Source organism: Drosophila pseudoobscura, chromosome 4, assembly GCF_009870125.1.
Source record: "Drosophila pseudoobscura strain MV-25-SWS-2005 chromosome 4, UCI_Dpse_MV25, whole genome shotgun sequence".
NCBI classification, from domain to species: Eukaryota; Metazoa; Arthropoda; class Insecta; order Diptera; family Drosophilidae; genus Drosophila; species Drosophila pseudoobscura.
In genome coordinates this window covers 29,532,434-29,557,473 of record NC_046681.1, presented here as the reverse complement: position 1 = coordinate 29,557,473, position 25,040 = coordinate 29,532,434, and the positions used below count along the sequence as shown (strand labels likewise).

The 25,040-nt window shown below is 46.9% G+C and overlaps 1 long non-coding RNA gene across 2 annotated transcripts in view; it reads right to left on the bottom strand.

Annotated features, from left to right (window-relative positions):
- Nucleotides 1–22,897, bottom strand: part of LOC26533718 (uncharacterized) — a 45,774-nt gene extending 22,877 nt beyond the window's left edge. For both annotated transcript variants that reach the window (XR_001451305.2, XR_004469493.1), the window contains exons 1-2: nucleotides 22,810–22,897; nucleotides 22,274–22,427 (exon numbers count right to left, since the gene is read on the bottom strand). This is a non-coding gene — a long non-coding RNA (uncharacterized lncRNA). The remainder of the gene's footprint in view (nucleotides 1–22,273; nucleotides 22,428–22,809) is intronic.
- Between the last annotated feature and the right edge of the window lie 2,143 nt (nucleotides 22,898–25,040).

Here is a 25,040-nt window from a genome sequence, read left to right as displayed (position 1 = left end):
GGCCTGCATTTAACCTATACATATATTCACACCCATAAGCACACACACACACACACACACACACACACATGCGTAGTACATTCATATTGGTCGGCAAACATTTTTCGCCAAGTGCCTGCCGCTCGGCCGGACTTAAGCGTTCCGTTTATTTTCCACCGCATCTTTTTTTATTGGCCATATTGCGAGCATTTCATTTCAATAACTCTTGCCTTTTCCCCCCATCCCCCCTCTCCACCTTCCCCTCCTTCTGCACACTCCCCGGAATTGCTTAAGTCGTAATCATGCTGCAATATGGCCATATCGGCTCTTAAAATGATGGACCCTATTTACACACACACACACAGACACACATACACATCTCTATATGCATTTACGAGCATAAGGACACTTTGTTATTCTTTCGCTACCAATTTATGGCCGTACATTAATTGCGCATACGTCATGTATGACAGACACATTTGACTTGAGCTCAGAGCCGTTTACAGAGTTTAATGGGAAAGCGCGTTCAAGTTTGAGATGGAATGTCGTTGCTGAAGGAAAGCGTACTCGTGTGTGCAGAGTTGGTAGCAGAAAACACCAGTGGAACCGTCATTCAACCTTCCTTGCAGGGCATCAAAGGTTCTTATAATTCTGCAGCAAAAAATGGCTTAAAAATGCATAAGAAATATAATGGAAAATAGAATAAGCAAGATTGCCTAGCAATACGCACGAGATTACAGATGCCATGCGGGCTAAATGCGTTACGAGGCAGCTTCCAGGCTCCAGGCTCCAGGCTCCAGGCTCCAGCTGCCACAGCAAACAGCAAACGGCAAACAAGAGGAGGCAAAACGCATCGAACGAGACGCTCCACAAACGCATCATCAAAGGCACAAATGCAACATCCGTTTCCGTTTTACAAACAGCAAGATCTGAGAGTGGGCAGGGGCAGTGAAGGGGTGTGGGCAGGGGCAGGGGCAGGGGCAGGGGCAGGGGCAGGGACTCTCCAGGATAGTGTCAGACACAATGCTTGCTCAACACTCGGCTCGGCTGATTGCAATTGCTTTCCCTTGTTTGCATTCAGCTTCCACATGCAACATCCACATGCAACATCCACACGCATCCTTCTATCCCGTATTTGCAGCAGCCCGGAACTGTATTTGAATATTTCATAATTTGCGAATATGTATTTCATATTCGTTTTGCATTTGAATATAGATACATCTTTGGCTCTGCTGTTCTGCCCCTCCTCCCTCACCACCACTCTGCCACTCTGCCACTGCCACTGTGCAGTACGTGTCTGTGGCTTAATTTGTTGCAAATTTAGTTTGTTTTTCAATTAGCAAACAGAGCTGGGCTGGCGCTGCCACAGCTCTTCAACCCCAAAGCTGGCTAGAAGAGCCACTAATTGGTATTTTATCTTTTAATTTCTAGCACATTTTCAACACACACAGGCACACAGAGGCACACAGATACGCACGCACACAGCCAGAGACGGAGGAAATCCCAGCTGAATCGCTTAGAGACACTTGCTACGTTTTAGTTTTCAATTGTTTGCCGGGGGATTTTCCAAGTGCTCTCTGCTCTGCGGCCCTCCTTGGCTCCGATCCTCCGCAGCGCTTCCATTTGCACTTCGGTGAGCCGCATAAATTATTTTATTATTTAGCCGTCTGTCGCATTAATGCCAATTGAATTTCCCTGATTAGAGACGGCACTGATCGGAGCGTTGGCCGATGAGGTGACAGGAGAGCGATGAGAGCGGGAGTCGGACCATCCCATCGGAGTGGTCATCGGCTTATTAATTGTCATTGTATTTGTCATTCATTCGAATGGTTTTGAGTGCCCTTTCAAGGGGTATTCCTCGCTGGGAGGGGAGTTGGTGGCAGCCCATTGATTAGCCGACTTTCAAGAGCATCAAGCACTTCGGTCCGGGGAGCCGTTTCGCACTCTGAAGAGCTTTCAAAGCGGATTACCGGCAAATTGTTGTCATAGTTATTAACAATATGATGCTCATAATTAGTTGGACATCAATGCCTCCGCCTAATTAGAGCGCTCTCTGCCGCGTGCCAGTGCAAAATAATTAATAAATACATGCATCCGTGCCTCGTATTAATATTTGTCATCAAAAAGCGGCTAACCGCGCTCAGCGCCAGCTGCCCCGCATCCCTCCCTGCCCCCCGAGTGACCACCCCCTCTTGCTGCTGCTGCTGTTGCAGATGACAAACGATGTGACAATTTAAATCTATTGGGGCAAGCTGTGTGATAAATTGGCCTCAGCCACCAGAGCATCGCTCGCTTGACATGCAAAAAAAGGCGAAACAAAAAAAATTACACATACAAAAATAGGGAAAAAATACATCGGATGCAACAAAGAATCGGGACATCGGGACACCGGGGTATCGGGGCCATCAGTGCAACACTTTTGTCTGACACTGTCAATTTGGCATTAAAATATCACCCAAGAGCTTTATTAAAGCAGACACCAGATTCAATGGCTCAAAGTGACCAGCGATGCACTGGGAAAAGCTTAGGGAAAGTGCAAGCAGAGGGTGGGATTCATCCGCGAGAGAGCTTGGCCAGAATCTGGAGTTGCCCAAGATCAGGCGTTGGAGAAGGACGAGAAGGACGCTCCAAGCGGAAGCCCCTACCATCTGGATGATTCTAAAGTCCTGCGTCTTGTGTCATTGAACATCTGTCCTAGAGTCGTTGGGCATCAAAGACATCGCACCTGAAGTGCATTTCCATATTCCGCAGGAGGATAAGATCCTTCGAATCAGCTTCTTCTTCAATTACCGCCAATATTTGACTCCACTATCAAGGCTTTTATGCACAGATCTGTTCATTAAGTTATTCACCAAGAAGGCATCATAATAGTATGTGACTCCAGCCCTTGTTAATTAGCTGCCCTCCAGCTCACCTGTTGGGCCCACACTTGTGCCAATGCCGTAATAACCTTCGTTATCTGGGGGCCAATTTGTGTACACGGGCCCCTGCTATCAATGTCAAAGCCTAACACAAACTAACACAGCAAACGACTAAACTATTTATAAACAGCTAAAGAGAGGCAATAAAAAGTATTTTATTTTCGGTAATTTCCACTACAACTCCACCCAAGGGCTCCACCCATCGACTGGCTGACTGACTGCCCCATTGGCTTGGCACGCAATGCCTTTTGGGGGGGGAGGGAGGGGTACGTAGTACCCGAGCTAGTTCGTAATTATTTAAATGGTACAAGATGCTCCATAATGATAACAGGCGCCCGAACAGGCACGTTCCACCGAGTTCTTGGAGTGGGGTACCGATACCCGTTCTCCGCTCCTTCGAAGCGGCAATTGTTGCCACAAAATTAATTGCAGCTTCGGTTCCGGCTTCAGCCTTAGCCTCAGCCTTAGCTTCGGGTTGTCTTTCATTCCCAGATAGTTACTGCCACTCGCACTCGTCCTAGTAGTTAGTAATGTTGTCCCTGTTGGCAGTACGGGGTTTTATATGGCCCAAAGTTTGCCACCAGAGCTGCTTATCTGCGGCAACGGCAGAGCAGAGCAGAACAGAGCAGAACAGAGCAGAACAGAACAGAACTTCCCCAAAAGCCCGCAAGTGTGTGGCAATAAAAAGTTTCCGTTTGCGTTCCGTTCTATTCTTCTTTTTTCATCCATCCATAACTACCCAAAAAACGTTCGTTATGCGACTTAATTGTTAGCTGTAAAGATTTACCATCGCAAGGAACATCGCAAGATGGGGGATGGGGAGTGGGGAGTGGAGAGCGGAGAGCGGAGATGGTGGTGCTGAAAAAGATAGAGACTCCTTCCGGGGAACACACATGGCAGGCCGCATTGTTTATTTATGTTTAAATTTTAATGCGTAGCGGGGGCTCTAGAACTTTTCTCGAACGTTTCCACTAGTCAGCGTTTGTGGGAGTCTTCGTTTGGGAAAAGTCCGAAGAGATTCGAAGATGGGACAGACAATTGTCTCTAAAGACAATGGGGGTCCTTTGATCGCGACAAATGAAAAGACTTAGAGACAACTCTACAATCTCCCATCTGCATAACCCTCTTCAGATCAGATGCCAGATGCCAGTGGAAATGTGGCAAGGAGCGACAGAGATGGAGAGATCATCATCTGGCGCGAAGAGCGTTGCACACTTTTAAGCTTTCGCTATGAATAATATTTGTGCAGTCACCGCAAAAACAGAAAGTATTAACAAAAACAAGCCACAGAAAACAAAAACCATCCACGGCTTGTCAACGCTTGTTTGCTTGTTAAGGAACCGCTCTCTCCTCTCCCCATGCCCACGAGGCACCCCGAGGCACCCCGAGGCTCCTCCTGCCTCTTTTTTGGAAGGAATATATTCTGCAGCTGCACTTAAACATAAAGTAGCTAAGGCAAACACAATATTAAAAACAACAGCGGCTAAAAAAGCGAGGCAGAGACATAAAAGTGCAGCCGGAATGGGCGGCGAGTGGGCGCAGGGTCTGCCACCAATAAAATATAAAAGTAACGACAAAAAAGTGCGCAAAATTATATATGTATTAGCTGGGAAAAGTATTAGCTCTACACTACAAGAAAACATTATCGAATATTCGGATATTAGTGTCTGTTTTGCTTGCGGATTGATTTGTGTTTTGAGGATAAGAGAACCAAGAATTCTCCTCGATTGATCTGGAAGTGGTACAAAAAAGAAATGCTGTACTCGATTCCTATGTGTCCTAGCTGTCGGTATGCTCCAGTCTATCACCGATGCCTTTCAACGAAGATCTTGCCCTGTTCTTTGTTTATTTATGGAGTATTATTTACTCAACATCTGGCGAATAAATCCTACATTTCTGTGAGTGTATGGATGTTTATGGTAACAGGATCTAAGCACACCAGGTGCCTTTGGGTAAGGCCTTAGTGTGTCTGTGTCTGTGTGTGTGTGTGTGTGCCCTTGCCTGCGACTGTGTGAGGTGTTTCCGTTTGCTGGGTCTTCCGGAAGGAACAGGAGCAGGACCACGAGCAGGAGCAGGAGCAGGAGCCGTGCCGTAGAGCAGCACTCAGCGCCAGGGCTACACACGTTAATGTTGTCCAAGTGCTCTACTAAATTATGTATGTGCCCGGCATGTGTGTCTCTGTCTCTCTCTCTCCATCTGTTTCCATCTCTGTCTGTCTGTGTGCAAATAGTTTTTCAAAGTGCCTGGGCCCGGGCGTGGAGCGCGTGCCGGGAATCCCGCCTGCCGTGTACCGCTAGACGCCACAACTGTAATTATGTTGAAAGTAAAAAGCTTGTAAAATATTAACTCCTGACTTGCCTTGACTTGCCACATGCTGCAGCACCAACCGGGTCTGTGCATGCGTCTGTCTTGCAGCAAGTTAAATATTTAAAACACTGGCAATTATTCGAGCTCTCAAGCGATTGGGCAAACAGAACGAAGAGGTGCTTCGTCCTTGAATGCACCTGCAAGGGCAATCCCGAAGAGCGATGAATCAGAAAGTTGAAGACCCATTCGACGGTCGATGCATACCCTCGACAGCTGTTCTGTCTTCTAACTCGTTTGACACTTGCTAAAAGTACTCCTCTCAAGGCATAATGGGGGCTGCTGTTGCTACTGGGGCCGGGCTTTGGCCAGACTAAGGGCTATTCGTTCATTGAAAATAATTCTCCATTTGTATACTCCACTACTCGCTCCCTCGAGCCTCCCTCCCGCCCACTTTCAACTTTTCATTTAGCCAGTGGACTGTGGACTCTGGACTGTGGACTGTGGACCAAGGCAGTCTGCTAATAGAAATAAAAACAAAAACTGCACACAAACTAAGCCTGGCTAAAAGCTCAAAGGCGGCTGTGCGGCAACCGCTGCCACTCCCCCTCCGGAGCCACCCATTGGATGGATCCTGGCTGCAATGAAAACAAAAAGCGATTTGCAAGTTTTCTATTGCGCATAAAAGTATGCTATGGAAGCCATTTTTTCACTTTGTTTTTCCATACCCTCGAAAGGGGGGGGCATAAACGGAACATCAACATACGATACGTCTATGTTTCGAAAGGAATTCCTGAATAAAGATATACTTTACATGGGATATACTCCTAACGAACGTCTTTGGGTCTAGATAATCCCACAAAATACTAGACATTGCTGATTCATACGTATGTTTTTGCTTCGAATGAAGGATCTGCCAGGGTATCTTGTGCTTCGATCCAGGACTATCATTCTTTCATCGTTTCTGCTTGCATTTTTTCTCTCTCTCTCCTAGTCCATGGTCATGTTCTTTTGCTTTGCACCAAACCTCTCCCTCTCCCCCTGCCCCTGCCCACACCCCTTCCCCACCTCTCGTTCTCTGGTGGCTTTTTCTTTTTTCCATTTTCTGTTTTCTGTTTTTTTTTTCTTTTGCTTTTCATAAAACCAAACTATTAAGCCAAGTGTTAAACTCATTTAGCGCGGATTTATGCGCCCGAGTGCCTCATGCATATGGCTATACGAGTGTGTGGGTGCATGTGTGTGTGTGTGTGTGTGTGCTCGTATGAGCCTTGCCTTGCCTTCCATATGTGTGTGTGTGTGTGTGCGAGTGGGTGCGTGGGTGTGTCTCTGCTCTGTAAACGTGCCGTTTTCTTTTATGCGTTTTTAATAAGCCTTTTGCCAAGCGTGTCGTAGTTTGTTTGTGACTCTCTCTCTCTCTCTCTCTCTCTCTCTCTCCCACCCTTTCGTTCTCCCCCTCTCTCTCCCCCCCTCCTCTCTCACGTTTTTTTTCTATTTACAGCTTTGCATTTTGATTGCTGGCATTTGTGTGCCTAATATTTGCTGCCGCTGCTGAATTTTCCTTCTTCTGGCTATTTTCTCCATTTTCCTGAACTTGAAGCGTAAAAAATTGAGTAGCAGCGCGAGTGTGGCTTTTGTATTATGTTTTCATGTGCCGGGGCTCCTGACTCTTTTGTTTTTGCTGCTCGTGTGGCTGTGGCTGTGCCTGTGCCTGTGGATGGTCTAATTAGAACATTGGGCCCCGACAATGGGCCCTGCGACAAGTGCCAGGAGTAGGCCATGGCCTGGGGGCCGGGGCCCAATACCCGTGGGGTTCATGAAAAGAGGTGAATATTGCTAATGACATAACAACAATTGAGGGCTTGAGTACAGTACCAGAGTACCAGAGCCACAGAAGTATATACAAAATCACTAGCATCATTCTTTGCTCTATTTAGCAAAGAAAAACCCTCGTATCAATCAAAAAATATACTGAAAACTATTAAATTTTATTTATTTACTCAAAACAAGCCTCCAGAAACATAAATGACCATTATGTTATTTTCGTCAAAGTCTGAAATCGGCTGCCAAACGGAGGACAAAGCAAAAAACTTGCATGGCATTTATGAAAATTGCAAATGTTGTAAATTCGTTCAATTTACCATAAAAACAGTGTGTTTGCCAAAGTAATTATTTGCTTTGGTTTGGGCCTCGATATGGCTTTGTTAACACCATTTTTGGACAGGCCTGCTCTGTTCTTTTCTGTTTTCTCCACGAGTGCGAGTGAAAACTGAATTATTGGCAAGTTTTTGTAATGCCATTGAATGCTTTTGCGGCTCGGCTGTTGTTTGCTTGCCGCTTGTTTGTTGTTTGTTTGTCTTTGAGTTTGACATGACTTCCTGATGCCGATGCTCGTTGCTCTCAGAAGCAAACACCGAAACCAAATGCTATCGAATGTCCAGATGGCCTGTTCTTGCTCTGGGATACACTCAAAGAAACTGCAGAGAGGACTGAAAAGAGCTGCAGAAGGTAATAACCCACCAATGAGACCCCAAAGTCGTTGAAAATCCATTGGCCTTGAGGCTGAAAGATCTGTTCTCTGAGATATATCTTTCTGAAACGAGGGACACTCTCTTTTTGGTTTGTTTCCGGTGTAAAACCTACTTGTAGCTGGGGTAAACTTCATATTTGACAGTTTTCGGCCAAGGGATTTTTGCATACGATTCGATGCTCAAGTCCCAAGCAGCAGCACACACATACATATGTACATATGTATCTATGTATCTGTGTATTTGTAGCTAAAAGTATTCCCTCGTCTCATCTCGTCTGCTGCATCGTCTGGTTTGGTCTGCTTTGGTCTGCTTTGGTTTGGTTTCGGTTGAGGTTTTGCTTCTTTCCCTTCCGCTTCAGACAACCACAAACAGGCAGCATCCGTCCGTCCATCCGTCCGTCCGTCCATTCAAGGAGTGTGTTCTGCATAAGGAAAAGTGCCAATCAAAGTTAATTGAAAATTCATTGAATCTTGTATATTTAAGTGAGGCATACAACATAAATCTCTCTCCGCTCCGCTCCGCCCTTCTGTATCTGTATCTGTATCTGTATCTGCATCTGTCCATGTGTTTCTGTCGGTGTAACCATATTCTTGTTGCTGCCGTTGATGTCTATGGTGTTTGCAGTTCAGTTTACAAGGTAAACACACCTCCGATCAGTGCATAAATATCTGAAATTGCAGCACAAATTGCACAATGCATTTTCGGTTTACACTTGTCCGAGTATGTGAAAATAAAGTCATTTGTAACATATTTTTGAGGTGCAATTTTGTTTTTCTGAAACAATTAAGTGGAAACTCATGCATACGGGTGTCCATGCATCATGAATCGCACTCGAAGACACAGAAAAATATGATTATTTGCAGCAAATTGTGTCCTAGAAGGACATCTTCGTGCAAGGTGTGACCTCCTTTGGACAAGCCATAGCTCGAGGTGCTCCTTTCCGGGTCTCCTCTGGAAGTGTTTACCTTTTACTTAAGAAATTACACTTGGGCAAACAGAATTTGCGTGCCCACAGCGGAACTCCAAGTCCAAGTCCAGGTCCAGGTCCAGCTCCAAGTGGCTGTGTACATTTTTCCCACGAATCAAACGCTGCGCCACGCCGCGCCGCCCGACGCCACCCCCAGACGCACTCTTCCTTCTGTATAGAGATCCCGATGCCACTGCCACTGCCATTGCCGATGGTTTGCCGGCTGCCCCCTTGGCCCCTCTGCTGAACAGCTGCCTACAAATTGAAAAGTTTTCTTGGCATTACTGGGATTTGCCTTTCAGTACTCATTGGTGGTTCGAGAAGAGGGTATATTGCCATCGGATGTATTTTGTGTGAAGAAAGGGAAGGATTTTCATCCAGCAAACCTCTTTGGCTGCTCTAGCAAGGAAGCAATACTGTTCGGTGTAGAGGGTACCCTCATAGTCGAGTCACTCCTTTCGTGTTGGCTTCCTTTTCCTACTTTTCCTTCTTATGCTGAAGTGGGCGCTGGTTTGGACGGCTCTCCCACTCTCCCACTCCATCTCTGTATGTTTGTTGACTTTTGTGCGCTAATAGCAAAAAGCGTTCCATTGTGCGGCTGCGAGGGTCTCCTCCCCTTCCACTCCCCTTCCACTCCCCTTCCACTCCCCTTCCACTCCCCTTCCACTCTCCTCCCACTGAGAGCTGCTGGCCTTTGGTTGCGGAAAGTTCAAAAGTTTAGCGTGCCAGACAATTTGTGGGTCCTAAAGTTTTTAATAAGAGGTCATTGATTTACATTAGCCCACAAATTGGTAAATGTTCTGCCAGCGAGAGAAGTGCTAGATGGTTGGAGCTCTCATGGAATCTCTGAGATTGGAATGGAGTCTTGTTCATGCCATTGTGATCGCGAATACCCTCCTTTCAATCGCCCATAAATCACCTTCTTGGGGGCACTTCCTCTGAGGCGTTAGGGGTATCCTTCTTGGGCCCCCCCACTCCTTTCGACCCTGAATCAACTGTCGCTCAATTCGATTGATTGACCGACGGCACAGGTCGAGCATGTCCGAAATATATAGAGAAGAGTAGAGGCGGCCCCCGGAGCACTCAATATTTATGACCATTTGAACCGCAAACAATTGAAGCTTAAAAGCCATACAATGAAATTTAGAACTTCCAATTAGGAGTTGACCAGCAGCGGCAGCGGCAGTGGCCATAAAAGCCAACTTTATGGACTACACAAAAGGCGTGGCCGACGACAATAACAAGCTCATAAAAAGGTTTTTTTTTTCTCTGTGTGCTCTCCTCTTTTTGGCCCACCTGCCGCAGAAAACCAATAAGCAGCAGGCCACAAAACACACACAAACACACACACATACAACAAATACAAATAATAACAATGAAATAACAAACACTGCAGCAGAGTCTCTCTTTGTGTGTGTGTGTGTGTTTGTGTCAAAATCAAAATCAAATTCAAAGCCAAAAGGCACAAAAACTGATTGAGGCCCTCAATTTGTGGAATGAAATGAAAAACTATGCACGTCGAATGCCCCCGTATGGCCCCCCAGAAAGCCACAAAATTGTTGGAGATCTTCTTTTTCTTTTTGGCTTTTCAAAGGGAAAATGTCAATGTGGTTAAAGCGTAGGGAACGGCAGATACTGGCAGATACTGGCAGATACTGCCGCACGAGGTATGAGGTCCAACAGGAGGCGAGGTGATGCGACCAAAGAGGGCCATTACATTCAAATCAGACAGCCCTGTTAGTTAGTGGCCATTGTGTCCCAGCCAAAGGGTTGGCACGGTTGGCCACTCTTGCACTGAACAAAACATATAGGAACGGGCATAGAGAGTGTCCAGCCAGTCCCAGAATCGAGGACAGAAGACTGAACACAGACAGAGTCCTGCTCCATTTGCTGGCATTCGCCTTGACCTTTTCCCACAGTGTATCCCTTCATGCATGTGCCACTTGCTTTGGGGCAAGCTTACCACAAAGCAACGACAACAGCAACAACAATTGCAATGTGTCTATGAGGCCTGCATGCGATGAGGCCTAACGAGGAGCTTCCGATCACAATGCGTCGAAGCGATAGAAGCGGAAGAGATGGAAAATCACTGCAAGAAATGGCATTATCTGCCGAGGGAAGCTGTACTTCGATACCCTTCGATATCTGGGACTATAGCACAGCACATACATATGTAAAAGATAGAAAGATAGCCTTTGCCTGCTTTCGAATCGGATACCTTCTGGGACTGCAGAGTTCTTCTTCTTTCAGTCACAGCATTGCAGAGGCGTGATCACGGTTTTCCAAGCTGCGCTCATCTCTGCTGCATACGCATTAAGCATACGCAATGTGGGCCCAGTTTATGGCCTGGCTCAAAGCTTTTATGCCGACATTTTATTGATAGACACTGGGACGCTGGCAGAGAGAAACGGAGCCGGACAGAATGTCCATCTACACCAAAAATTGTCACAATTGCCAGCACCGTACCGCACCCCCCACTGCCCACTCCCCACTCCTCCCCCTGGTGGTGCTGCTGCTGTTAATGCTCCTGTGAATGTGCTCTGCATTTTGTGCCAAGAAATTAAGTTGCATTTTCATTATTTTCGTATAGCCAGGCGGCTGTTGGTCCATGCGATGATTCGCTCGACTGGGTCACAGTTCAATTATAAACTGCCTGGACGGGTCTGGACGGGGTCTGGACAGGGTCTGGATGGGTCGTGTCTGCTCTGATCTGAAACTGGCACTGTGTTGGGGCTTTGCCCTCCCTTCCTTCCTCTCTCCCTTCTGTTGTTTGCCCTCTTTCGGCCTGGCTCCGTTTGCTCTGTTGTTTTTCCTTTTCGGCTTCAGTGCGTCTTTGTTTGTCAATTTGCATCGTTTTCTTTGGTTCTATTTTTGGAAAACTACGTTGCATCTTTAAAGGAATATCCGCACACAAAGTGAAATGAAACTCCCCCCAAAAGAAACCGAGCAAATGCTCCCCAATTCCCAAAGGGGCTACGGATAGGGGATGAAGGGTGACGGGCGACGGGCGACGGGTAGGGCTGAAAAACGAACCCATTGGCAAGCGGAAATGCAAATTGTCGTGTGCGCATGTTGTTACAAATTCAAAATGACAATGGAGACGCGCTGCGGAGCAGCTCCAACTAACCGTGCAGTCGCCTTGGTCGCAACTCGAGGCGCCACTAACCGCAGTCCTCGGTCTTCCCCCAGCAGTGTTGGGCAACACGATAACCCTGCCAGAGGGAGCGGCGAGCAGCGAGCAGCATCCGGCAGTCATCTGCATTAGCCGAGCTCCGCCACGCGCTTTAAGAGCCCCAATCGCTTTAAGCCACATCTTGAGCACACAGAAAAAAGGTTAACAAATGTATTTGCATATCCGCAGAGACAGTGCGTGTCATAGCACACAGAACTCTGTAGCATAGCCGGCTTCCGCTCGGGCAGAAGTTCCTTTTGAGCGGGAAAACCCATAAATCTATTGACTTTATGTTTCGATACGCACTGTACATCACCACTTATGTCGGCACTTGTCGGCGAACTTCCTCGTTTTTTTTTGCATTTTGCATGCGTGAAATTTCCAGCAGCTGCATTTTTCATCCTGCCCCCAAGCCGTGTCCCCATCCCCCCGCCCATCCCCCTGCCCAACTGCATCATCCATCCGTTCGAGAACATGCATGCAAAGTCATTTTTCTTATTTGAAAGTTTTGGCCAGCTCTGGGAGGCTCCTGCCGCCCCTCTCCCGCTGCAGCCCGATAAAAGAGTGAGCCCCGAGCGCGGGCAAGCGCTTCTGCATGGTTTATGTGGCTCCAAGGATGTGTCTGGCTCTGCGGGTGATGCTTCTTCCTCTGTTGGAAGCTTCTTCTTGTTCTTCGAGTTAATTTTTCTTCCTCTGCCATACCCTTTCCAGCGGGGTAGCCTTGTGCGAGAGACTCGTTTCAGTACCAGTAAATGTGATACAGGTTTCCGTTGAAGAATTGCTTGGCCTTTTTGCTTGGCCAGAGGTACCCACGATTTCCATTATTTAAAAAGGGAATTCGAAGCTTCGCCTCTTCAGCAAATGCAGTGTCCTTTTGGTCACCCGGACGGGAGGACGCACTTCCGCTGCGGTGGCACTCAAGTCAAGGCTGCTGTCCGCGGCAGCTTGCCGACACTTGGCCTCGTCCAGGGAATGGAACAGAATGGAAAGAAACGGAAGAGGAAGAGTTACCAGGGAACGAGGGAACGAGGGTGACAGCCCTGGCAGCAAGTACATAATTCGAGCATTTAATGAAACCCGCTGCATTTCTGTGTAGCATTTACACTCGTATTTTTTTTCGTGCTGCTGTTTCTTGTTAACTTTGGCTTTGGCTTTGGCTTTCGCTCTGACTGTGGCTGTGGCTGTGGCCGGGCCAATTCCCTTCCGACGCTTTGCTGGTTTTCGTCGGACGTGGACAGTAATTATAAGGCCATTAGCAGGGCGTCAGGAAGAGGGAGGATTCGGGCTGTGGAGCGGCAGTGAGAACGCATGGTTATTGTGTAAACGCATTAAGCGTAATGTTGAGCGCAAAATTAAACAAGTGGCCGAGGAAAAGCAAAACCAAAGCAGTTTTGGCCACTCTACACTTTCAGCACTAGCCAAGGAGGGAGAGGTGGAGAGAGGGGGAGGGAGAGGCACGGAGGAAAAGCAGTGGCGCCTGCTCTTTAGTCCTGGAATACGAGGAACATGTGGAATTATTTTACGTGTACCTACAAAAATCTAAGGACCTTTGAAAGGACTTCCGATCGGGGAAGAGGAATGCAAATTCACTCCAGTATATTTTATGTTTTAAAGTTTTTTGTGCTGAACTATAAAAAGAGATCCCATTAAGCCCTCATAACATATAAACATCGAGTTTAGAGCTATCTTTGCGCACACGCTCCTCCTGTTTCCCGCCACGTGGACCACCTTTAGCCGCCTTTAGCCGGAACGGAACCCCATTTGGCTCAAGGACAACTCGAAACTCGACACATGCACCCACAGAAATCTGCGCACATCAAATTTCAGCTGTCATTAAAAATGTCATAAAAACAGTGGCACAAGCGAAATGCTTTTGCTGTGAAACAAAAAGCTAAGAATAATGCAAATTTACGAACGAAACGATGCTTTGGCTGATGCTCATGTTGAGGACGATGATAATCTTGGGGCAAAGCGGGAAAAACTCAACGCTCCAATGACAAGGCACTCGCTCCCGCCGAACCACATGTGTGTGTGTGTGTGTGTGGGTTGTCGGGGACAACAGCCATCGGAGATATAGACCTGCCTCAGAGCGGAGCGGAGGAGGGAGGCCAAGACCCAAAGACATCATAATGAGGGCATTAGACAAATAACCCTTTGGCTCTGGAGGTGCTCTGATGTATCTAGAGTAGAAGGAGGATCCGCTTTCGGTAATTGCCATCGGATAACGCCTGGCAGCGGAAACCTGAGCTCCCCCTCCCCCCCCGCTTGATTATAGTTTTATCAGCGACCAAGTTTTGCGATTGTTCCACCTAAAAGTGGGAACAAACACACACAAATCTCGCCCCAACACATCCATACACATATCTATGGCTGCAAAGGAAACGTACACCCAAATCTACGGAAAGATAGTCGTAACCAAGTTGTTTCGAGCTCCCGAAAACACACAAAAATTTGTTTTGTTTTGTGCTGCTTTAGTGGGCTAATTAAACCAAACCCATTTCATGTTTCCATCCAACAAAGATAAACGTTTCGCCATCAAAAGTAAGGAAAAGCCCCCCTCCTCCTCCCAAGGAAACGGGAGGAACCTCCTTCCACTGAAAAAAGGGAATCTGTGAGGGAAAAACTTGACTTTTTTAATGTGCAAAAGTTTTCTGCATGTGTAATAAATATGAAATTTAGCAAATTTTGGGGAAAACGAAAGCAAACTGCAAGAGGAATAAAGTGTAGAATGGCAGTATTGCGTACTCCATGGGATGGGGGTTCCGTTTGATCAGCATTATGAGCTCTTCCCTTAGCTCTTTCTTACCACATCTTGATCTTAAAAGTTTCCGAAAGAGAAAGAGAGTATTACTTATTCGTTGAGGGCCCAATAAATCCGTGTATTTCGTGTTTCTCCTTGATATTGGACTCCCTTTGTGTGTCGTGTCTCTGGCTCTGGCTACTGGGAATGTCAATCGTAATGGCTCTTCGGATTCGGCTTCAATATCTCCTCAGTCCTCGGCCACAGTTCCGATACAGTGGAAACTCCTGCGCCCTTGATTGCTGATCTCTCCAATGAGCTCTCACTGCTTTCAGGAGGCGGAGGAGCCCCAAGGAGCAGCTCAGCTTTCCGTGTTGTCGTGTTGCACTCAGGTTTCCGCCCTGCCGCTTTGTGCTGCATCATTGAGCAGATGCTCAATGAAATTTGTCGCCTCCGATTGCGGGCTCCTCTTTAAGGGGTCCAACCTCCCGCTTTAATAGTTATCCCGATCTCCTGTCATGAGGTTTCCGCTCCATACATGCTCATGGTGTCTGCAGCTCTGTGTGAGTGTTTGGGGCAGGTTGATTTATGCGTTGGGTCCGGGCAGGACGCAAAAATAACACAGTCAAGTGCATGGCAAACACTTGGCCCTAGACGCCGTCCCGTCTCTGTGGCTGCAGCCACTTTCCCTCCCCCCCTCCCCCACTAGAGAGAGGGAGAGAGTACTCTCTTTCTTCCCACTTAGCCACTACTTGCTGGCTTTTTGTAATTTTTCACATAGGCAGCCGGGCAAATGCATAAAAAGCCAGACAGCTGAGCATAAAATATTGTTGTTATATGAAAAGCAGACCAGGCACAAAGGACCACGACTCCGGCTACGAGGGGCAGGGGGAGACGGCAAGATACAGAAGGAAATAAGAAAGGAAGCGTGGCTCTAAGAGAACGAAGAGTTCAGTACCCTTCAAGAATGGGATCCACATTCTCCAAAGTATTCTCCATTTTTGGACCGATGGATTCTGCCAGCGAATAACCGAGTGAATCCCCGAGGGTTGTGTGCCTATAAAGAGGGACTTTCGAATAGCTACAATACCATCTGATAGTGTATAATAAGCAGGAAGGAAAGAAACAACAAGGCAAGCCAGGCCAAGCCGCTGCATTGGCGTTGACGGCCCAGTTGCTGTCTTCGGCTGGCGCGCTTTTCTTTGAATGAAAATGAAAAATGAGAAATGAACTGAAACTGAACTCAAACTCAAACTCGAACCGAACCCAGTCGAACCGAACGGAGGAGCTCTGCTTGGCCAAGTGTCGTTTTGCCAGCCAAGGAGGCAGTCAGCCAGTTAGGCTGCGTTTTGCCATGTCATGGACGGGGGTTTGGCATCGGGTTGCACAAGTGGGAGTAAAAGTTACGCAATGGTCCACCCCCCCTCACCCCACACACCCCCCCCACACCCGAGATGCTGTTTTCAGTTGCCATAGAAACTTGCCAACTGGCTGTGAATGTTTGATAAGAAGCATCTATTGAATGCAACCGGACAAAAGTTGTTGCGATACTTTCGCAGAAGATACACACCCACACACATCCACCCACACACACAGAGAGAGAGAGACCCAGGCCAAGAGATACAAAGAGAGAGAGAACAGGTGTGGTGCGAGGTACGAGGACGTGCTAGGTGTTTCAGTATTCAAAGCTTGTCGCTGCATTTTGTCAATAATTTCAATGAACCTCCTCTGCCATTCAGCCTGGGATTCACTCGCTGCCAAGCGATATGAAAATGCGGAATGACTGAACCTGCACTCACGGATACGGATATGCAAGCGAATATTTATGGATCGCAGGGATACAGCTTGCAGGGGTTCCAGTCCACTGAAGGATACGAGCAGAGATTTCCATGGCTGGAATGTTTATTACTTGAACGGAATGGAACGAAGGAATGGACTGGCTTGATTTGAGGGAAAAACGATCATTATATGGCATGTACTTCGAGGTTTGTATCTACATGGAACACGAGTTCAAAATACTTCGAAATTCAAGTAAAAATATTCATTTAGGGGAGACGAGGACTAGTATTGTATTATTGGTGACCCCAACGAGTGGATTTCCATCAGGGAAGTAAAATACACTCCCTGGCTACTGCTCTTGGCAGACGCTAACACCGAACCGATGTCTGGGCCTGCCTGGCAGCTGGTGATGAAGCCTGATGAGGCTGCCAGATGGCAGGATGTGGCATATCCAAGCGCAAAATTGACACGCGCCACTATTTAAGGTTGTTGGCTGTAGTATACATCTATATATATGTATAGGAAAGTGGAACTGGGGAGGGGAAAGCGGTGCTGCTCGGCAATGAGCTCATTGTTATGGCCGGGACTATGGCTATGGTGACTGCTGACGCTTCAAATGAGCGGCATAACTCAATGAAAACTCATTGTTGTTGCCGCCGCTGATCCAGGCAACCGTGCCACATATTAAATAAGCAATATAAACAGCCACGGATCCACAGCGGCCCGCACCCCGGCGCACCCCGGCCACCCCGTCCACCCGGCCGATGAAAAGGTGAAACGCCAACCGGTGGTGCCGCCGGGAAATTGGGTGATTGGGTGGAGGGGGTGCTGCGGATGGGGAGTGGGGGCCCGTGGATGTGTTCCCCTCGGTTGGGTTTACCGCAACATAAATTATGGCAAACGCCTGGCTGCCTCATCACTCAGGCATCGCGTAGTTTGTAGCGTATTTTATTAGCTGCGTATGCGTCGGCGTCGACGGCAGGCGGTAGGCGGTAGGCGGCAGGGAGCGTTGGCATAATTTCCCAGCAAATAGCCTGAAAAATTTGCATATGTGCTGGGAATAAAATGTGGGAAGGAGGACGGGAGGCTGTAATCGTCAAGGCAATGTGGCACTGTGCCTAATTGAAACTGTTGGTGGCTGCTAAAATTGAGACAATTAGAGCACAGGAAGCACCCGCGCAGGATGGAAGGGGAGCCACTTTCAATTGGGGGTGGGAGTTCCAAGGCAGGAGTATAAGGCCAGAGGATACCCTCCTTAAGTATTCGAAAGGTATTATTCGTACGGGAAAGATTCCTGCCGTAAGATTCCATTTCATCATCTTAATGGTCTGCATGTGGCATGTAGTTTATGGCTGCGGAGGAGCTCTATCTTCTGGCTTGACATGTATCTCCGAAAACACGGCATACTCGCCGCCTGCCAAAACACCAAATACTTCAAGGACCAAAAACAACAGCTTGACAAAGAACTGCAAGGAAATGTTCTCTGTCTCCCTCTCCCTGCGAGCATCTTGATTGCCAAGCAGATGCAGATTTTTCAATTTACATTTCATTTACTGCCTCTATGCCACTATGTGGGGGCATGTATGTGTGTGTGTGGTGTGCGTGGGTGTGTGTTGTAAAGGAAATTAAATAATTGAAAAATAGTGCAAAAATAAATTACACGTCAAGCCAAGGCGAAAACAAAGGCAGAGACTCGTAGGCAGAGATTTAGAGTGTTGTAAATCTTAGGAAAAGTGTCAGAAGGCCCAAGGACAAAGACGGGTCGACTGCCATGGTAGTGGTGCCAAATTGAAATGATGATGGAATGGCTTCCAACAAGGAACTCATTTGTTATGAAATTCTGTGGGAAATGCATGATAAAGCTTTTAGATTTTGTTAAAATTATGTTCCTTTCGGTACAAAACAATAAAATACAAAATTATACTCCGATTCGACAACGTTTAGAGGTGCTGACTTGAGCTCAATGTTGAAAAATTTTAGATTTTGCCGGTGATTCCTATGCCAGGTATCTTATATATCGATCGCTCTGATCGGACTGAATTATTGTTGAATGTTTTACAATATTAAAAAAATGTCAACTAGCGCTACGTGAGTTCTCGCTTAGAAGCTAAGGCCACCCGACAGCCCAGTGGATCGTCATCCTGATAACAGAGCGAGTCCGCTCTTAGAGCACTCTCAGAGAGCGCTTTACCTGGCTGTTAACTGAGAGCGGAGCCCGGCAGCGATAACGGACTGTTAACCTGGGCTGCTTACAGCCACCCGAGAGCTGTGTGGATCGTGGAGTCCGCTCTCAGAGAGCGCTCTACCTGGCTGTTAACTGAGTGCGGTACCTGGTGGCGATAACAGACTGTTAACCTGGGCTGCTAACAGCGCGGTTGCCCTCTTCAAGCCTTTGGAAACATAAAAGCGATCAAAAAATATATCAAAATAAGATATTAATAAAAGTATCAATAAATGTTACAAATAAACATATAGCATCAAAAATATACATGGGGCCGCAATAAAATAGTTTTCAAAAATTATCATAAAAGAAGGAAATTGTATAAAATAAAGGACAAAAGCCATAGGAAATTCTTCTAACTTATGTACATATAAGCTATATAGCCAGCTTTGATTTGGGATTAAAAAGAAATACCGATCAGGGCCACTCATTCCTAGGATCTTCATTCGACATCTCTCCTTGATGAAACACTTTCTTTGGGGAAATACACCTCTCTTCTAGCGTATCGATTCCCCCTAAATCCGATTCTAGAAGTACACCAACCTTAGTTTCCACTCAAGAAAGCTCCACTCCGTGAGTTCCCATGCCTTTTGTAATCCTATTAATTGGCGACAAGCTATGAATGTTTGATGCAGCCAATGGAAATGTTTTTCCAGAGACATTCCTTGACAGGAATACGCCATATTGCATTACCAGAGAGGCCAGCCATTGTTGATTTGCCCCGAAAACAAAAGGATAAGGGCAGCCCTGGCACAGGCATCATTTTCATGCCGAAACAGCCATTCGGAATGTAAAATCCTCTGCTGTGGTCCGAGTTCCCCTTCAAGTCTTTTTTTTGTTCCGCCTCGAAGGACTGCCCTGGAACCGCCCCCTATTCGAAGGACATTAGCATAAAAGCGTTACTAATACACAGCCAGCAGACAGCTAACAAGAAACACTTAATGAAGCAATTTCTAGAAGGCAGAGCAACAGTGCAGGCAGCAGCCAGGAGCCAGGAGCCAGCAGCAGCTGCATAAAAAGCAACAACTTCCTGGCCAAAGCCAAAAAGCTCTCAACATGTGCTACTACCTCTGGCTGTAGCTCCACCTCTATCCCCCTCTATGCTCCACCTCTTTCACCATTATAGTTGCCTCTTTCTCTGGCAGTGGGGGGGTGTGTGTGTGTTTGTGTGTGGAAAAGTGTGTACAGGTGACTTAATCAACATGCAACTCATTTTGTTTTCCATGCAGGTGCAGGAGCAGGAGCAGGACTACTAGTATATGTGTGTGTGTGTGTGCGTTTGCTAAGGCATGGAGTGGGGGGGGGGGGGGGGGGGGGGGGGGGGGGTGTTTAGGTAAGCTCTGCCTAGTACCTGGGGAACAACTGCAACAACTAGGACTGGGTCACCTGTATAAGACACTAAATTGTGTTGATATCAACAATGAGCCCAAAACATGGCTCCTACACGAGCCCGAGGCCAGGGCAGGGCCAGGGCAGGGCACACCAGGACATCCTAGTCCAGGACCTTAGCTCCCGCCGCCCCCACAGTCCCGCCACAGTCAAGACACATATGTGGGAGGGTTACGTACATCTGTGGAACGTGCTCAGAGCGAGAGCGAGAGTCAGACCCCGACCCAGCCCCAGACCCGGGCTCAGTTTGGCAAATGCATACAAATGGCATCTCCATCCACCTTCGGTTCGCGCATAAGTTTCGTTGGAGCATCCCCCACCAGCCTTATCCCCTGCAGAAGTTCAGGTGCCTCTCGAAATTATGCAAACGGAAAATATGCTCCAAACTCCATGCCGCATGCCGCATGCTGCATGGTCTGTGTGTGTGTGTGTGTGTGTGTGTCTGGCAATAGATACTTTTTGGCTCTGGACAGAGTATCGATGATGGCAGGAGGCCCATCCCAGTCCAGCCCAGTCCAGGACAAGCAACTAGTTGACACCAAATCGCATGCCCACTTCCGAGTGGGCCAGACAACGGATGCAGAACTCACTTAAAGCTGGCCCTCACTCGTGGGACTTCAGCAAATTGTCGGATTGCATTTCGGCACAAAGTTGGCTTCAATTAATTAAAGACGCCTCCGGTGTGCCACCAAGCACCTGGGACCTGGGACCTGGGACCTGCAACTGTGTGCGGGTGTGGGCGGGGCGATTACAGGCAATGCAAAATTATTACGTGTGCCCGAGAGGAAGTCGAGTTTTAAGTGCGTTGAAAGGTCACAGAGAGCAAATAATTTATGGCCGATTGACATAGTGAGACGGTATTAAGCGTGGGTCTGGCTATCACTAGAAACGCTGAAGCAAAGTGAAAGTAAAATAGGAAAAGGTTAAGAGGGAACGAAAGTTTCGTAGTTCGTGGATCACTCTGTGGTCTTGGTTTCTGCTCATGAAAATTCCAAGCTCATCTCAGATTTCACTAGCCAAATAAACTACTTTCTTTTAGCTTTCTTTGCTTTGCTTTTCTGTACATAGATGCATTTCAGAGCTCTTTATAATCGTATACTCTCACCTCTGTGGCCCTCTCTGGCTGTTGGGCGGATAATTTCCTGGGTTGGAGGTTGTAGATGGCGGAAGGTATTATCTGCCTGTGGACGGAGTGCTAAGAGGGCTTAGAGCTCAGCTTAATAAGCTATTAAGACTGCAAAACCCTTTAGCAGATGACATTGAGGGTAACACCTCTTAGTGCAGTTGTGAGAAGGTATTTTCTTGGGTATTTTAAGAGTAATGTTACAGATTCACGCCAGCAATGGACACTCAACTGATTTTGAATGAATTTAGCCCACTACTTGGTTTTCCAGTTTTCCAAAACAGTTGTGAAGCAGACTTCGAATAGAGGCTTGCATGTGCTTAGCTTTATCCTAAATATTTGTACAATCACAGCTCATTTCCATTCATTCAATCAGCCATTCATTCAGATTATCATTAGGATTTCCATTCCACAACAAATCTGTTTTTCTCAACCATTTGCACATCCAATTTGGGGTTTATTCCCCGAAAAGTCGTCAGAAAGTCAGAAGCCGAACCCCAAAAGGAACTCCATCAAATAAGCTGGCATATTAAAACAGTCGAAAAATGGGGATGGATGGCAGGGGGGGTGCCAAAGGGCCGGGCCGGGGCTGGGGCTGGCGCTGGGGGTCAAGTGTGACGGGGCACATTCTGGCTCGTTGGCTGTCCCAACTGTCAGGTGCAACACTTTGGCTATTAGAACGCAAAATTTAACAATGTCGCCCGGGCAAAGAGTCACCTCATCCTCTTGCCGCTTGGGTGTACCTGCCACAGGTTCTCCCTGAGTGTCTGTGTATCTGTGTGTGTCTGTGTGTGTGTGTGTGTAAGTGTAGCGCCACAGGTCATAAATTCAATTTGGCTAACAAACACGTTGCATACATACACACACACACACACACACACACACACACGTATTCTCTCTCATACAGACAGTTGCAGGTTGCACGTTGCACGCTGCACGCTGCCCGCTGCAACATGTGCAAACTTGTTTGCCAAAGCAATTTTTCATCCCAGCAAATGGTTGCTGGAGATGTTAGTCTTACTTTTCACCCATCTCGATGCCCTTTATCCGAGGAAGGTCTTATCCACTGGACCGCTCTTTAGACTCCGCCGCGAAGGAGGGCATATAAGAAAAAGGCATCTCTACAAGAATGGATATAGAGACTACTTACCATTCAAATGGTTCCATAGGTGTCCAAGATCCATACAGATGTCATGGGAATATCTTACACCATTCTTCCTAGGAATGGCTGGAATGGAATGCCGAAAAGAAATACATGGTAGACATTACCATATGGATACTATAGATAAAGGTTCCAAATAGCTCTGAAAATAAATAAACAACATTTTAGAGACGATACAAGTCTGTTCGTAATGCATTATAGACTTCTATGTTCAGATATTCCAAAGTATTCCAGGAAAATTATGGAATATCTCAAACCAAATGAGAACCCCAACTTCTGGGGGTGGTTATTCAGTAACCCCAGATATTATTCCAAATAAAAGTCTGTTAGTTACCATAAAAACGAATGGCTGAAACCCAAATCAAAGAGTATTCGAATCTCCGACTTCTCGGAAGTTTCTTTTTTCGCCCTTATTTTTGGTCTACATTTTTCGGTTTCACTTTGTTTCGTTTTTGCGAAATCGCAACCGTAAACTAATTAAGGTGATTAAAATCTGTTGTTTTGCTCCGCAAGCCATGACTAACCCAAAAAAAACCAACAAAATCCTCGTATAGAAAAAATGCTACAACGTAAATTTGATTTAGAAAAATTTCCATTTAGTTTTGCTTGTCAAATGGAATCTGTAAAAATCTATTGGGGAAAGAGAGAGAGGATGAGATGGGAAGAGCGGATAAAGGGAAAAACTTAAATAATATGAAACTGGAAACTAGAAAACGGAAAACGGAAGCTGCACCAGCAACAAATATCCGATTAAATTATGCTCAAAGTCAAAAGCGCAGACAAAACTGGCTAACAAACATTGGACCGGCCAAAAGCACTTTTGGCCCTGGTTCAGGCCAAATAAGAAAAGTTTTCTGCACACTCTAACCTCCGTCCCCCCTCCAGCTCTCCCCCTCGCCGGTACTCTCTAGCTCTATGTATCCGTGTCCCGTATCTCCTTCTGGAGTTCTCGTTCTCGTTCCCGTTCCCGTTCTCTTTCTCTAAAAATAAATCAAATAATTCAATTTTAAGCTAAACTTATTTTCGTATTAAAAATGAAAATCAAATAGAAGATAAAAAAGGATCAAGCTGTGCTGGGAAATGCTCTTATGTGGAATGCAGTCCCCAACCCCGTCTCTGTCCCCGTTCTTCCACTGTTTTCCTCCACTTTGTGACAGTGGGCGTGGCTGATGGGGGGGGTAGTCATGCCAACGCATAAAACTGCAACCGCACGGGTGGCTGAGGCTGGGGCTGGGGCTGTGTCTGTGCTCCTCTCTAGCTCTCCTTCCTATGAGAGTGTGTACTTCTGCCCCTGTCTGAGTGTGTTTCTGTGGTAGTACCCTGTAAAAAGGGGGGCAGCAGGCTCCTAATATATTCCCCTCCAAGCTGATGGATACATCCTTTTTCCCCACTAAGATAGTGCCCGGTATAGGGTACATTTTAGGTCGGTATACCCTCCTCCAGAGCTTTGGCTTGTTCCCTGTCTCTGTGTGTGTGCTTCGGGCGTGTGTAAGTCATATCCTTTTGCAATTTTCGTCGTTGTTGGCCACTAACCTCACTCATATACCATTGTCCAAGGATATACCCATGTGCGATTGTGTGCGAGTGTCTGCCTGTCTGCCAGTGTGCGTTGCATGTGGCAAGCACAATAAAATTGTTTGTCGTTGAACGTACGAGTAGTATAACCAAAGTGCTCTCTCTCTCTCCCACTCTCTCGCTCTCTCTGGGCCTGAGATTTATGCGGGTTGCTGGAGCGAGCCAAAAAGTAGTTGACTTTTTTCGTGCGACTCTGCTGCTGTCCCCAGCCTGCAAATTGCATGAGAGTTAAGCAGTTCAGTTCGGTGTTCGGTGTTCGGTGTCCGAGAGCTAATGCCGCGCCCCACTGCACAAAAGCCACAGTAATCGGAATGGAGGAGGTCTCCACGGGGCGGAGGGGGGCAAGGTATAGCCATAACCCCACCACAGACCGAGAGGCAGAGACAAAATCAATTAATAGTTTTGGCCCAACCGCAGGCGGTCTTTAAATTTCCTTCCTGTTGGCTCTTTGTGCATATTGCAACACTGCCACAGCAGAGTGCAACACATTTGTGCTCCTGTCCCTGGACCGAGCCGAGGCTCTTTGTCCTTTTCTGCAGGTTATAAATAATAAACGAATAAATGAATAAATGTTTGAATGCACCTACAATCAACAGAACAGGACGGAACACAAACAGCAGAAAAACCACTGGTACTGGGTGGATTCCACTCGCGGGGAGTCGTGTGGCAAGTCGGAATACAAGAAAAAGAAAATAGCATTTTTCATAATCGAAAACGTGACTGTAATTTTGGAGCTGCCTAGCAAAATTGCCATTTGAATGGCGTTCCCCAAAGCCGATTAGCCACGAAAGCGATTCGGGTTCGGAGCGGGAAAACACCTTTTTTAAAATGAATTTAGAATAGGATTCACCCAAAGATAAGTATGCAAGAACACTCGGATTTCATGCCATTACTGAATATATATTTCATGGTGAATCCCCTGCCGATTTTCAGTTGAATTCTCCCGCTGGAATGCCCTTTCCCCCAGCAGAGGCTTTTCCTTTCCGTTTTCGATATCTGGTCGGGGGCGGCTTTGTTCGAATGAAAATGCGATTTGCACTTTTTTATGATTGGCATGTGTTAATAAATTTTCAAGGCTCATGGCGATGAGTGGCACGTCACGTTGTCCGTTCCACCTCTCCCTCCCACCGCCTCCTGGGGACTGTGTGTGTGTGTGTGTGTGTGTGTGTGTGTGTGGGAG